Consider the following 15,062-nt stretch of genomic DNA (forward strand, 5'->3'; position numbering starts at 1 on the left):
CATACGCCCCTACCACGAGGGAACCTTGATGGAGGTGAGGTAAATTATTGGCCGCAGATGAAGGTTTCCCTGGATCATCAAAAACTAGTCGAAAACATTTCAGGAAAGCAGGAGGATCAGAGAGAATAGGGCCCTGTTGCTCCCAAAGGGACATGATCTATCGCTAGGCATTTGTAGTCCTCAAATTTATGGGTCTTATCTATACTATGTCTAACTAAAGGAGCTTACGTGGCACCTTTAAATTAAGTTAAAAAATTATGCAGAGGTTTTTTGGCTAATGAGGATGCTCGTGGTAGACTAAGCTTTGCAGAGAAAACGAAGCGCCGCCAAACGAGTCAGTGAGCCTATAAATTTAAAAGATCGGCTCACTGAGCGTCTGAAGCCTTTTCCTCTGTAGTAAGAAAATAGAGGGAAACTGTCTTGCTTTTTGATGATATTTTGGTGAAAAGTGTGAGCAAGCTCCATATTGAGTATTAATCAAAATAATATACTATGCCATGCATTGTATTATTTGAATATTTTTACTGCTATAATTGTCTATTGCTTATGTTTGATTTATCCTTACTGTATACCACCTTGAGTGAATTCTTTCAAAAATGCAGTAAATAAATTCTAATAAATAAATAATAATAATACATTCAATGATACAGAAATATAGTTCACTGGTCCCCTGACAAAGGCATTTTGCCGAAACATGGGCTGTGTCAGGTGACCAATACATTTTCCTTCCTCTACCCCTTCTTATGGCTGATTACGCTTTCTTTGGTGATCTGTGTCGTCATCTCCCTCTATTTTATTATCTCATTCATAAGAACACAAGAATTGCCAGCCCAGCATCCTGTTTCCTGCCAAGATTGTGTCATTGACCTTTAAAATTAAAAAAAAAAAAATCTTTATTTATAGTTTTTAACAAACATAATGAATTTTTATGAGTGTTAATACACAAAAAGAAAATTTCTTCAAATATAAAATAACAGCTAATATCTAAGTTCCCTTTTACTATCGTCCACAATATTACACAAAGTAAATGATCCAAGATAAGGAAAATAAAATAATCCTGCTTAAATTAAACAGTCGTTTATCAATATAACTATAACTAAAGAAGCGTCTTTCCCAAGTGGTTAACTCTAGCCTGCTATACAGTAGTACAAATGGGATTAAACTTGTACACTAACCTCTTCTTTGCTACTTAGAAATTCTTCTAGCTGCTTTGGGTCAAAGAATTGGTATAATTTTGATTGAAATTTAATTCTACAAATACAGGGAAACCGCAGAAGAAATTCTGCTCCCACTGCTACTGTTCTAGACCGCAGCAGTAGGAACCTCTTACGTCTCCTCTGCGTTTCCCTGGAAAGATCCGGAAAAACTCTTATCTTTGAACCCAAAAACTCAGAATCTAAATGCCTTAGAGATAGTTTGAGTACTGCATCTCTATCCATTTCACGCAAACATTGCAAGCAAAGTAGTTCTCTGTGTAATTACTTCAAGAGATGTTTCCAGGAAAGCAGTTCAATTCATTGCCCCTTGTAAAGGTGCATTTTCAGATGATTTAACATCTAATTGAAGGTAAAAAGACCTTTAAAATTTTACTCTTGGGGTTGCCAGTAGATTTGTGTGACAAGATTGTTTCACCAAGACCCCCATTTTCCAGAGATGGTATATTACCTGTTGGGGTCTGCAATGAAATAACGTAATACAAATTAAATGCATGAAGCCCTATTATAGGGCACATTTATGAGGAGAAGGGAATTTAAACATCCAAGTCAAGACATGAAGAATTCCCACAGTATTTGATAGGAAGTTCTGCCAAACATAGAGCCTCTTGTAAAAACAGGTGCTGGACCAAACATTTAAGTCCTTTCATGTACAGAGGGAGCAGCGCTATTAGAAAGCTGTACGTGGGGAAAACAAACAGAGATATCCCCCTACACAGAAGCAGCTTTCTAAAATTGCTGTTCTCTCTAAAAGAGCCCCTGAGAAATACATCCTCCCCCACCGTGTACAGCTCCTGACCAGCAGCAACTACTACTACTCATCATTTCTATAGCACTACTAGATGTACGCAGCACTGTACACATTATATGAAGGTGCTTTCTCTGTCCCTAGAGGTCTCACAATCACAACCCAAGCACACCCTCTAAAAAGCATCAAATCCAACCCCCCCTCCCCCCTCCGTGCACAGCACCCCCATAGCAACAGCCACTGGTTCACATCCCCTCTGATACATCTCTTCCAATACAAGAACCCTTTCTGCCTCGCCTCACCCCATGCCTGGAATAAACTCCCTGAGCCCATACGCCAGGCCCCCTCCCTGCCCATCTTCAAAGCCTTGCTCAAAACCCACCTCTTCAATGTCACCTTCGGCACCTAACCATCATACCTCTATATTCAGGAAACCTGGACTGCCCCTACTTGACATTTCGCCCTTTAGATTGTAAGCTCCTTGGAGCAGGGACTGTCCTTTATGTCAATTTATGTTAATCTGTACAGCGCTGCGTAACCCTAGTAGCGCTCTAGAAATGTTAAGTAGTAGTAACCCGCAGAAAATCTTCCCATATATTACAGTTCAAACTCCTCTTATTGACCTATAAGTGCATTCACTCTGCAGCTCCTCAGTACCTCTCCACTCTCATCTCTCCCCGGGAACTCCATTCACTGGGTAAATCTCTTTATCTGCACCCTTCTCCTCCATCGCTAACTCCAGACTCCATTCCTTTTATCTTGCTGCATCATATGCCTGGAATAGACTTCCTGAGCCGGTACGTCAAGCTCCATCTCTGGCCGTCTTCAAATCTAAGCTAAAAGCCCACCTTTTTGATGCTGCTTTTAACTCCTAACCCTTATTCACTTGTTCAGAACCCTTGTTCTATCATCCTTACTTTACTATTCCCTTATCTTTTGTTTGTCCTGTTTGTCTGTCCTAATTAGATTGTAAGCTCTGTCGAGCAGGGACTGTCTCTTCATGTTCAGGTGTACAGCGCTTTGTACGTCTAGTAGCGCTATAGAAATGATGAGTAGTAGTAGTATTATGAACCCCCTCAGGGTAGAAGTCCCAAATATGTCTACTCCATCAAACACCTCTACCACTGACACACTCCCCAGGCTTACCAAGGGTAAGGAGTATCCTCAAGCCTAGTGAGGCAGAAGTGATGCCCACTTGCTCCCACCTTGATGATTTCAGCTTTCAAATTACCACCGAAAACTCTAACAGGAATATTACCATATTAGTGCTAGGGGATGAGTTGTCCATATATGGGCATTTTGCCTATATATAGACATTAGTATTATAACCATCTCCCCACCTAACCTGTATTTAAATTACCAGATGGTGAACATCGATACAGTTGTATTTCAAGTTAATTTCACTGTTTACATAGCTTAAGCACTGTCATGAAAAAAATATTCTGCCTAATATACTTGACTATACATATCAGAGTTTATTTTTACCTGTGATTAATAGGTGCCAGATTGTGAGGAAAGACTATCAATTGCTGGCTATTTTTTTGCTGTGATTAATTTGAGTGTGACAGTGCTTCTACATTGTTTTATTTTTGAGCATTAACATATTTGATTTTCTGTGTGACCTTTTGCTGTTTGCGTGCATTTTGGCTTTATAATGATGCCCAGATACTGCTAATAAAAACAGAAAATTATCCCTTACCCAGTGAGATCAGGGTCTGATAATTTTCCTTCATCACCTCCCTGTAAAGCTCCTTCTGCCCTTCATCTAAATACTCCCACTCCTCCTTGGAGAAAGAGACAGCAATGTCCTCAAATGTCACCAGCATCTGAAATACAAACCAGAAACTCACTCAGCATCGTTTCTATCAGGAGCACCAAAGCTGTTGCTCATTAGGGCAAGGAAAAGTTTGCTGAATGCATATAATTTACGATTGCATAACACACAATCCCACAATAGGATTATATTGGAGACCACCAAGTACTGGAGCTCAGCAGGGCCAAGGGAGAAATTTCTCTATGAATATACTTTGTAGTCTAAGTCACAGCGCAGAGTTATAGTAACCAGAAATCATTACACACAAAATCTGCCAGGGCAGGGTAGTGGGAACCTTGATCTCTCTCATTCCCTATCCCCACAGGAGTATCTCAAGGTGTCACTACTCCCTACCCCGGGTCTACTCGGGGTCCGGATTGTGCAGTGTCCCAGTTTAGAAACCTGCAGCAGTGTTTGTCAGGAGTATCTCAAGGTGTCACTACTCCCTACCCCGGGTCTGCTTGGGGTCCGGATTGTGCAGCATCCCAGTTTAGAAATCTGCAGCAGTGTTTGTCAGGAGTATCTCAAGGTGTCACTCCTCCCTACCCCGGGTCTGCTTGGGGTCCGGATTGTGCAGCGTCCCAGTTTAGAAACCTGCAGCAGTGTTTGTCAGGAGTATCTCAAGGTGTCACTCCTCCCTACCCCGGGTCTGCTTGGGGTCCAGATTGTGCAGTGTCCCAGTTTAGAAACTTGCAGCACTGTTTGTCAGGAGTATCTCAAGGTGTCACTACTCCCTACCCCGGGTCTGCTCGGGGTCCGGATTGTGCAGTGTCCCAGTTTAGAAACCTGCAGCAGTGTTTGTCAGGAGTATCTCAAGGTGTCACTACTCCCTACCCCGGGTCTGCTCGGGGTCCGGATTGTGCAGTGTCCCAGTTTAGAAACCTGCAGCAGTGTTTGTCAGGAGTATCTCAAGGTGTCACTACTCCGGGTCTGCTCGGGGTCCGGATTGTGCAGTGTCCCAGTTTAGAAACCTGCAGCAGCGTTTGTCAGGAGGAGTATCTCAAGGTGTCACTACTCCCTACCCCGGGTCTACTCGGGGTCCGGATTGTGCAGTGTCCCAGTTTAGAAACCTGCAGCAGTGTTTGTCAGGAGTATCTCAAGGTGTCACTACTCCCTACCCCGGGTCTGCTCGGGGTCCGGATTGTGCAGTGTCCCAGTTTAGAAACCTGCAGCAGTGTTTGTCAGGAGTATCTCAAGGTGTCACTACTCCCTACCCCGGGTCTGCTCGGGGTCCGGATTGTGCAGTGTCCCAGTTTAGAAACCTGCAGCAGTGTTTGTCAGGAGTATCTCAAGGTGTCACTACTCCCTACACCGGGTCTGCTCGGGGTCCGGATTGTGCAGTGTCCCAGTTTAGAAACCTGCAGCAGTGTTTGTCAGGAGTATCTCAAGGTGTCACTACTCCGGGTCTGCTCGGGGTCCGGATTGTGCAGTGTCCCAGTTTAGAAACCTGCAGCAGTGTTTGTCAGGAGTATCTCAAGGTGTCACTACTCCGGGTCTGCTCGGGGTCCGGATTGTGCAGTGTCCCAGTTTAGAAACCTGCAGCAGTGTTTGTCAGGAGTATCTCAAGGTGTCACTACTCCGGGTCTGCTCGGGGTCCGGATTGTGCAGTGTCCCAGTTTAGAAACCTGCAGCAGTGTTTGTCAGGAGTATCTCAAGGTGTCACTATTCCCTGCCCCGGGTCTGCTCGGGGTCCGGATTGTGCAGTGTCCCAGTTTAGAAACTTGCAGCAGTGTTTGTCAGGAGTATCTCAAGGTGTCACTACTCTCTACCCCGGGTCTGCTCGGGGTCCGGATTGTGCAGTGTCCCAGTTTAGAAACCTGCAGCAGTGTTTGTCAAGAGTATCTCAAGGTGTCACTACTCCGGGTCTGCTCAGGGTCCGGATTGTGCAGTGTCCCAGTTTAGAAACCTGCAGCAGTGTTTGTCAGGAGTATCTCAAGGTGTCACTACTCCCTACCCCGGGTCTGCTCGGGGTCCGGATTGTGCAGTGTCCCAGTTTAGAAACTTGCAGCAGTGTTTGTCAGGAGTATCTCAAGGTGTCACTACTCCCTACCCCGGGTCTGTTTGGGGTCCGGATTGTGCAGGGTCCCAGTTTAGAAACTTGCTGCAGGGTTTCGTCAGGAGTATCTCAAGGTGTTACTATTCCCTGCCTCGGGTCTGCTCGGGGTCCGGATTGTGCAGTGTCCCAGTTTAGAAACTTGCAGCAGTGTTTGTCAGGAGTATCTCAAGGTGTCACTACTCCCTACCCCGGGTCTGCTTGGGGTCCGGATTGTGCAGGGTCCCAGTTTAGAAACTTGCTGCAGGGTTTCGTCAGGAGTATCTCAAGGTGTCACTACTCCCTACCCCGGGTCTGCTTGGGGTCCGGATTGTGCAGGGTCCCAGTTTAGAAACTTGCTGCAGGGTTTTGTCAGGAGTATCTCAAGGTGTCACTATTCCCTGCCCCGGGTCTGCTCGGGGTCCGGATTGTGCAGTGTCCCAGTTTAGAAACCTGCAGCAGTGTTTGTCAGGAGTATCTCAAGGTGTCATTACTCCCTACCCCGGGTCTGCTCGGGGTCCGAATTCTGCAGTGTCCCAGTTTAGAAACCTGCAGCAGTGTTTGTCAGGAGTATCTCAAGGTGTCACTACTCCCTACCCCGGGTCTGCTCGGGGTCCGGATTGTGCAGTGTCCCAGTTTAGAAACCTGCAGCAGTGTTTGTCAGGAGTATCTCAAGGTGTCACTATTCCCTACCCCGGGTCTGCTCGGGGTCCGGATTGTGCAGTGTCCCAGTTTAGAAACCTGCAGCAGTGTTTGTCAGGAGAATCTCAAGGTGTCACTATTCCCTGCCCCGGGTCTGCTCGGGGTCCGGATTGTGCAGTGTCCCAGTTTAGAAACTTGCAGCAGTGTTTGTCAGGAGTATCTCAAGGTGTCACTCCTCCCTACCCCGGGTCTGCTTGGGGTCTGGATTGTGCAGTGTCCCAGTTTAGAAACCTGCAGCAGTGTTTGTCAGGAGTATCTGAAGGTGTCACTCCTCCCTACCCCGGGTCCGCTTGGGGTCCGGATTGTGCAGTGTCCCAAACCTGCAGCAGTGTTTGTCAGGAATATCTCAAGGTGTCACTCCTCCCTACCCCGGGTCTGCTTGGGGTCTGGATTGTGCAGTGTCCCAGTTTAGAAACCTGCAGCAGTGTTTGTCAGGAGTATCTCAAGGTGTCACTATTCCCTGCCCCGGGTCTGCTCGGGGTCCGGATTGTGCAGTGTCCCAGTTTAGAAACTTGCAGCAGTGTTTGTCAGGAGTATCTCAAGGTGTCACTCCTCCCTACCCCGGGTCTGCTCGGGGTCCGGATTGTGCAGCGTCCCAGTTTAGAAACCTGCAGCAGTGATACTTTGTCCCTAGCTTCCTGTGATTTTGTTACAATCTCCTACCTGCGCAGAAGCCCCTGCTGGCATTTTATTCTCTGCGTTTGCAGTATTACACATGAAACTGGGGCACTCTCGCTCAGACAGAGAGAGAGAGAGAGAGAGAAGCAGATTTTTGTCTCCTGCAGTGCTGGCACTAAAGAGCAAAGGCTAAGTTTTGCTTCTCGTTAATCTTCAAATTAAATGGAACAGAAAAGACTCGACCACCTCTCTTCTCTTGCTCGGCACAGACTGATGACGTCACAATTGGGGTGACGCTTTAGACTGAGGGCTGAGCCAAGGAGGAGGCAACCCAACGGAATCTTTTGCTATTATTTTGGGTGTACTAAAAGGGCGTCAAGCTCCGCCTACTGCCTGCAGCTGTGTGGGGTTTGTGCTTTTTTCCGGGGCTTCTATTGGTCCAATTTGGTCCAATAGAAGCTTTTCCGGGGTTGGGTTAATGGCATCAGAGGTCAGAGGCGGGGCTAACGACGTCAAAGGTGACGTTGGGGGCGGGGCGGTGACGTTGGAGGTGGAGTCGGTGACGATGGAGGCGGGGTCGGTGACGTTGGAGGCGGGGTTTGACTTTGGGTGGGTTTTAGGCTGGTTTAGGGCCCATTTTGGGTGGGGAAAATTTTTCCCATCTGCCCACGCTGCACTGGACTAGATAGCCTCACTTCGTCTACTACGTCTGTTTTAATATAAACGCGCTGCCTTCGGCGGTCCGGAAGTTTTCCATCTGCTACAAGTTCCTGTCCCGCCTAGGCTTCCGGGACCCCGAAAACAGTGTGGCCTAGAAAGTTGAAGAAGGGCAGCGGTGAAGGACGGCTAACTTAGAGTACTGGAGACGGTAGGAGGCTGAAGCCAGTAGGCGGAGTCACAAGTACACCCAACATCAATAATAGTAACAGATTACTAGAAATAATGGACTACCTCTGCGTGGTCCACATCTGTAAAAAGTCAAAAGCTGTTCCAGTTGGATAGGCAGTGCCTTAAAAGGTGGAGGACAAAAGATTGTGCTTTTTTTTTTTTTTTTTTAACATATTTCAGCTTTTTAATTAATTTATTTGAAAGCAGCCATATGTAAATATAAATATCATGAAATACTACTACTATTTAACATTTCTAAAGCGCTACTAGGGTTACACAGCGCTGTACAGTTTAACAAAGAAATCAAAACTGAATATCACTAAAACAGCTTAAAAAATTATTGTAGCTGGTGGAAACAGCACTAATAAAGGCTGTATTTATTGTGCTCATTTTTCTACACTGTTCTATGCAATACAGTAATACATGGCCAAATTTCATTGAGAATATCCCTTTAACTGATGGGTCCATCTTAGCTATTATTACAATCTGCCATGGGAAGCCTGGTGTTATAAAGATTGGAAGTAAAATTAAACCCTCCTTTCATTGGGGCACATGTTATCAATAGAAATCAAACAAAATAAAACATGGAAAAGAAAATAAGATGATACCTTTTTTATTGGACATAACTTAATACATTTCTTGATTAGCTTTCGAAGGTTGCCCTACTTCCTCTACTTAAGATTGGGGCACAAGGAATCACATCTTTACCACATCTTTTTTGTACAAATTGGATTATTCTGTTTTGAGCATCTTTCAGGGCTGGGAGACTCGCAGGGAAGGGGGGGGGGCTCTTTCCTGTCCCGAAGAGGTCACTAGACCACCAGGGCACCACCACACTAAGGTAAAGGAGAGGAGAGGAGGATAGGACACCCTGAGACCCGTCGACTGCCAGCCTGCCTGTTCGCAAATCTGAACAAATGGGCAGGCTGACAAAATCCGCCTGGTTGCCCGGCCGTGTCCTCAAAAAGAGGATATGTCTGGGTAAAACCGGACGTATAGTAGCCCTAATCTAGGCACAGGGGGGAAAAAATATTTTAAATGCTCCCAGGTTTCATCCTAATTCATGTTTAATGTGAGATATAACTGCCATAAAAAAGATAGATAGAAACTCTGAATGTTGAGCAACTGAATTTTCATAACATGATGTCTGTTTTAGTGGCCCTTTACCATGAGAAAAAATAATCTCTGCACAAATATAACACATGCTAGGGTGTCCCTATAATCAGCCCCTCCAAATTACACACTGTCATATCCTCAACCTCTCTCTCTCCACTGCAACTGTCCCTGACACCTTCAAGCACGCCGTAGTCACACCTCTCCTCAAAAAAACATCACTTGACCCTACCAGTCCCTCCAACTACCGCCCCATCTCCCTCCTACCCTTCCTGTCCAAAATACTTGAGCGTGCTGTTCACAGCCGCTGCCTTGATTTTCTCTCCTCTCATGCCATCCTCGATCCGCTTCAATCCGGTTTTCGCCCTCTACACTCGACAGAAACGGCACTCTCTAAAGTCTGTAATGACCTATTCCTTGCCAAATCCAGAGGCCACTACTCCATCCTCATCCTCCTTGATCTATCCGCTGCTTTTGATACTGTCAATCATGATTTACTTCTTGCCACACTGTCCTCATTTGGGTTCCAGGGTTCTGTCCTCTCCTGGTTCTCCTCCTATCTCTCCCACCGCACCTTCAGAGTACACTCTCATGGATCTTCCTCCACCCCCATCCCGCTCTCTGTTGGAGTTCCCCAGGGATCTGTCCTTGGACCCCTTCTTTTTTCAATCTACACCTCTTCCCTGGGCTCACTGATCTCATCTCATGGTTTCCAGTATCATCTTTATGCTGATGACACCCAGCTATATCTCTCCACACCAGACATCACCGCGGAGAGCCAGGCCAAGGTATCGGCCTGCTTATCCGACATTGCTGCATGGATGTCCAACCGCCACCTGAAACTGAACATGTCCAAGACCGAGCTTATCGTCTTTCCACCAAAACCCACTTCTCCTCTTCCTCTATTCTCTATCTCAGTTGATGGCACCCTCATCCTCTCCGTTTCATCTGCCCGCAACCTCGGAGTCATCTTCGACTCTTCCCTCTCCTTCTCTGCGCATATCCAGCAGATAGCCAAGTCCTGTCGCTTCTTTCTCTTTAACATCAGCAAAATTCGCCCTTTCCTCTCTGAGCACACCAGCCGTACTCTCGTCCACGCTCTCATTACCTCTCGCCTTGACTACTGCAACCTACTCCTTACTGGCCTCCCACTTAGCCATCTATCCCCCCTTCAATCTGTTCAGAACTCTGCTGCACGTCTTATATTCTGCCTGAACCGATATACTCATATCACCCCTCTTCTCAGGTCACTTCACTGGCTTCAGATCAGATACCGCATACAGTTCAAGCTTCTCCTTCTTACCTACAAATGCACTCAGTCTGCAGCCCCTCATTACCTCTCTACCCTCATTTCCCCTTACGTTCCCGCCCGTAACCTCCGCTCACAGGACAAATCCCTCCTCTCAGTACCCTTCTCCACCACCGCCAACTCCAGGCTCCGCTGATTCTGCCTCGCCTCACCTCACCCTATGCTTGGAATCAACTTCCTGAGCCCTTATGCCAAGCCCCCTCCCTACCCATCTTCAAATCCTTGCTCAAAGCCCACCTCTTCAATGTTGCTTTCGGCACCCAACCTTTATACCTTTCAGGAAATGTAGACTGCCCCTATTTTGACTGACTGTACATTTGTCCTTTAGATTGTAAGCTCCTTTGAGCAGAGACTGGCCTTCTATGTTAAATTGTACAGTGCTGCGTAACCCTAGTAGCGCTTTAGAAATGTCAAGTAGTAGTAGTAGTATTTATATAAAATTACTATTCTACGTATGAAAAGTTATTGTTGTTATTCTTTCTCTGTGTACAGTCATACACTGCACAAGCTGGAATAATTGAAAATATAAGTGAGATTAAATAAAAATGCTAAAGAACGTCAACATGGATTAAGCAGCTCATAGTCTTGTTTGCTTTGTTTTGAGTGTACACAGAACAACGGCTGCGCAGGGAAGAGGAAACATAGACTAACCTAAGTGGCTTCAACTTTTTGACATCATGCTGTCTCCTGTGTTCAATCAAACCTCCCTGAGGACAGCGGTGCAGGGAGCCGGAACTGGAGAGTCATGAAAAAGCTGAAGCCAATTAGGTTGGTCTCCCTTTCCCTCTTCTTGCACAGCTGTCTGTCATCCCCATTCACCCAAAACAAAGCAAGCAAACCTATGAGCTGCTCTATCCGTATTGCTGTCCTTCATTGTTGGTAACATTTTTATTTGATCTCGCTTATATTTTCAAACGTGCCGGCTTTGCAGCATGTGAATGTACACAGGGGAAATATTGAGTAATTAGTTCTAAATTGTAAATCGTTGTGTCATTTGGATAGGCTGGTTATAGGGACCACTTGTATTTGTGCGGAGATGTTTTTTTACCTAGTAAAGGGCCAGCAAAACAGACATAATTTTATTATTATTTGTTACATTTGTACTCCACATTTTCCCACCTATCTGCAGGCTCAATGTGGCTTACATGGTACCGTATAGGCTGTTGCCGGTTCGGTTGGTAACAGATACAAAGTTATGTTGTGAACAGATGAGGTAGGTTTGGATCAAGGGGTCAAAGGGGTGAAGATTATAAGTTGTCCAGTACGATCATTATTTATATTGTGTCGCCGGGTGCTGGGATTTTATGTTGGATCGTTGGGATAGGCCTTTTTGAATAGGTGAGTCTTGAGTGATTTTCTGAAATTTAGGTGGTCATGGATTGTTCTCACTGTACTTGGTAGTTCGTTCCATAGTTGTGCACTTATGTAGGAGAAGTTGGATGCATAGGTTGTTTTGTATTTTAGTCTTTTACAGATTGGGTAATGTAGGTTCAGGTATGATCTTGATGATTTGATTCTGTTTCTGGTTGGTGGATCTATTAGGTCTATCATGTAACCTGGTACTACGCCGTAGATGATCACGTGTACCAAGGTGCAGATTTTGAAGCAGGGGCGTAGCCAGACAACAGATTTTGGGTGGGCCTGGGCAAGAATTGGGTGGGCACCAAGTGTTCTCCCCCCCCCCCCCCCCCTCCAAAAAAAATTATCTCAGCTGGTGGGAAAACACTTCTTCCACCTTGGCAGCAAGCATGCACTGAAAACTGAGCATGCACAGGTGCCGGTGTTGTGGAGAGTAGCATGTTCGTTACCATCAGGGGGAAATCTTCAACTGGCAGAGCTTGGGATTCTCAATCTAACATCCTTGCGTCACCCCCTCAAGCCCCTCCCCAAGGCAAGGCGCATCACACCTACCACCCTTCCTCCTAGCAGGGGAGGGGGTGCACAGAGCAGTTGCATGTCTGTTGACTCTTCTGGTCCCTTGCACCGGAACAGGAAATAACGTCAGAGGGGGCAGGGGACAGGCAGAGCCAACAGCCACGTGACTGCTCAGTACACTCCCTTGCTGCCTGCACCCGGGGACTGTCCGCACCGCCCAGCCCTTGGTACACTATTGGTCCCATGTACTATGTTTCCATATTAATAACTCAAATAGTGGAATCTCCAAGGAGTAACAGTTTTCTGTTTGGTCTGAGGGTTTTCTGGACTTGAGTGGGCCCTGGATGGATAAGCACATGAATCACAGGACTACCTATGTATGTGCATTTAGCAATATTTACATGTTCATCTCCATGGGAAGAGAGAGGCATATTTTATAAATGGTTCAGTGCTGACTTAGATTTGCATTTTTCAACTTAACTAACTTATACAAAGTTGCCCTTATGCTCCATTAACATTTATGGATCAATATTCAGCTCATGGTGGTAAGCATTTTTTTAAAAATGCCATCTGCCACAGTCTTTTTATAACTGGATATTTAGCACTGGCTGTACCCAGGTACCGACACTGAAAATCCAGCTACAATGTGGCCACTGGTACTTATCCGAGTACCAGCGATATTCAGAAAAATATCCAGATAAAGTGAGGAGAGTGCTTTTGCTGTCTTAACCTTATATTGATTGTTATCTAGTTAATAGACTGAGTATTGCTGCTAACCTGGTAGCTTCTGGCTCCACCCAAACTGCCCTGTCAACACCTGGATAGTGCTGAGATGATCTGTCCAGATGTTCAGGGGCAATCTCTGGATAAGTGCTGCTGAAAATCCAGATATGACCCAGTGTGCAGGATGTATCGGGGGTAGGAGCTGCTTTTGCCTCTGCTCAGTATCTGGCCTTAAGTTCTAGTCCTTTGTCAACAGCTCTTCTTTAATTATTTGCAGACACATGAAACAGGTTGTCTTCAAACATTTCAATCATATGTCTCCAAACTCCATTCACATTGTTCTCCCTTCTGTAAGTTTGGAGACAAGCTTGACCCGATAGTGACCATGCTTAATAAGGCAGGGGGTCATTGCTTCATCACTGTGGAAGAAATTCTGACAAGCATAGAGTGGAGGAGTGGCCTAGTGGTTAGGGTGGTGGACTCTGGTCCTGGGGAACTGGGTTTGATTCCCACTGCAGCTCCTTGTGACTCTGGGCAAGTCACTTAACCCTCCATTGCCCCAGGTACAAATAAGTACCTGTATATAATATATAAGCCGCATTGAACCTGCTATGAGTGGGAAAGTGCGGTATGTAACAAAAATAAAATGTTAATGTTGTTATTCCACTAGCAACAACTTTCCATGTAGAAGCTGCCCTTGCAGATCAGCAACCTGCGCAGGCTTCTGTTTCTGTGAGTCTGACGTCCTGCACTGCTAGTGGAGGAGTAGCTTAGTGGTTAGTGCAGTGGAACATGGAATGTTGCTACTATTGGAGATTCTACACGGAATGTTGCTAGTGGAGGAGTGGCCTAGTGGTTAGTGCAGTGGAACATGGAATGTTGCTACTATTGGAGATTCTACACGGAATGTTGCTAGTGGAGGAGTGGCCTAGTGGTTAGTGCAGTGGAACATGGAATGTTGCTACTATTGGAGATTCTACACGGAATGTTGCTAGTGGAGGAGTGGCCTAGTGGTTAGTGCAGTGGAACATGGAATGTTGCTACTATTGGAGATTCTACACGGAATGTTGCTAGTGGAGGAGTGGCCTAGTGGTTAGTGCAGTGGAACATGGAATGTTGCTACTATTGGAGATTCTACACGGAATGTTGCTAGTGGAGGAGTGGCCTAGTGGTTAGGGTGGTGGACTTTGGTCCTGGGGAACTGAGGAACTGAGTTCGATTCCCACTTCAGGCACAGGCAGCTCCTTGTGACTCTGGGCAAGTCACTTAACCCTCCATTGCCCCATGTAAGCCGCATTGAGCCTGCCATGAGTAGGAAAGTGCGGGGTACAAATGTAACAAAAAAACAGTGCTTTGAAAATACAGCTCACCGTTGTTCCCCAAGTTTATAACTTTTCTTGGGTATCCAGATAATTTATTTGTGGGTTTTATTTTGGGGTAGAAAGTGATCTTGTATTTTGCTCCCTACAGTAGATAATCCCATTTTATTTTTATTTCTCCAGCGCTGTACTGCGTACAGAGATTGTGGTTTCTCAGTGTTTCCATTTCTAATTTTGGTCCCTTATTCTTTAATTGCTAAGGATTGGTCTGTGTTCTGTGAGTGACCAAGGTGAGAGATTCTGCTGGCATGTAATTTGTGCGTGGATCCATAGGAGTCTGACTTTTATGGCTTTTCCAATAGGAAGGGAAGGGAAATGGGACTTGATATACCGCCTTTCTGAGGTTTTTGCAACTACATTCAAAGCGGTTTACATATTGCGGTTCTGTATATTCACTGCTGCCTTTTTAAAGGTACAGTTACTGATACTTGTGTGTTCAGAATTGGTGCTGCAGACAATCCTTTATCTGGCTGCTCCTTCGTAAGGAGAAGGGGGTGAAAGAAACACTGTCAGCAACTCCAGGGACTTGAACTGGTTCATGTCAGCTTCAGAAAGGAGAGAAAGCAGTAGAACCAGAGGAAGGGACAAGAGGGCTTATCCTATATAATAAAACTCACCCTCAATGTTCTGAGGACACTGACGTCAGTG

The 15,062-nt window shown here is 45.8% G+C and overlaps 1 protein-coding gene across 2 annotated transcripts in view; it reads left to right on the forward strand.

The window, feature by feature from the left end:
* Positions 1–15,062, forward strand: part of LOC115463673 (zinc finger protein 568-like) — an 80,401-nt gene that overhangs the window by 17,778 nt on the left and 47,561 nt on the right. Inside the window, exon 1 of one of the 2 annotated variants that reach the window (XM_030194382.1) lies at positions 7,824–7,995. The exons of the other annotated variant lie outside the window; for it this stretch is intronic. The gene's annotated coding sequence lies outside the window, so the exon portion shown is untranslated. Of the gene's footprint in view, positions 1–7,823; positions 7,996–15,062 lie in introns of those variants that run through there. 2 annotated transcript variants of the gene reach the window in all.

Source organism: Microcaecilia unicolor, chromosome 1 (genome assembly GCF_901765095.1).
Source record: "Microcaecilia unicolor chromosome 1, aMicUni1.1, whole genome shotgun sequence".
Lineage (NCBI taxonomy): Eukaryota > Metazoa > Chordata > Amphibia > Gymnophiona > Siphonopidae > Microcaecilia > Microcaecilia unicolor.